The sequence below is a fragment of the Penaeus monodon genome, chromosome 25 (assembly GCF_015228065.2).
Source record: "Penaeus monodon isolate SGIC_2016 chromosome 25, NSTDA_Pmon_1, whole genome shotgun sequence".
In the NCBI taxonomy this organism is placed as follows: Eukaryota; Metazoa; Arthropoda; class Malacostraca; order Decapoda; family Penaeidae; genus Penaeus; species Penaeus monodon.
The window spans coordinates 39,157,538-39,158,205 of NC_051410.1; positions in this window are offsets into that span (position 1 = coordinate 39,157,538).

Consider the following 668-nt stretch of genomic DNA (forward strand, 5'->3'; position numbering starts at 1 on the left):
TTTTACTTCACGTTGAATGTTATGTGAAATTCGATAATTGTAAACGAACATATAATCCTTTTTACATAGAAATATTCCCAAAAATACACTGCACTGCTTGCCCATAGTATTAAGTTTTAAAATTCAGAATTAGACCAATCAGACTAAGGGATCAGACGTATAAAAAAAAGGCTGCAACCTTCAACACCCGATCACCTTGAAACTGCTCTGGCGACGACGTGCAAGTTGCAATTTTCCCGCCTTGTAGAACAGAAGCTTTGTCCACCAATCACCGATGCTGCGTCAGTACCGAGGAGAGGACGGACCAATCACGTAACTTGGCGCCAAAATTCATGATTTGTAGTTGATTTTATGGAAATTTGATGTGTTATTCAGATGTAGAAAAGGAGAAATGCAAAGATGACTTTATCCAACGAAGTAGAAATGTACTGGATGGGGGTTATCAAGCTTTCTTGCGAACTGACTAATGTTTTGAATGGCCAGCAATAGCATGAATGAAAGAGGTGAGTTATGCATACACGAAAACACTAGATCACTTTAAATGTCCTGTACTACGCGAAGAAAACAAATCACAGAAATTTAATGCAATACGCGAAAAAAAATACATCGCTTAGACGTTGAAAAATGAGCTATCACCGCAATAGATGTACAAAAAAAAGAGCAAATCG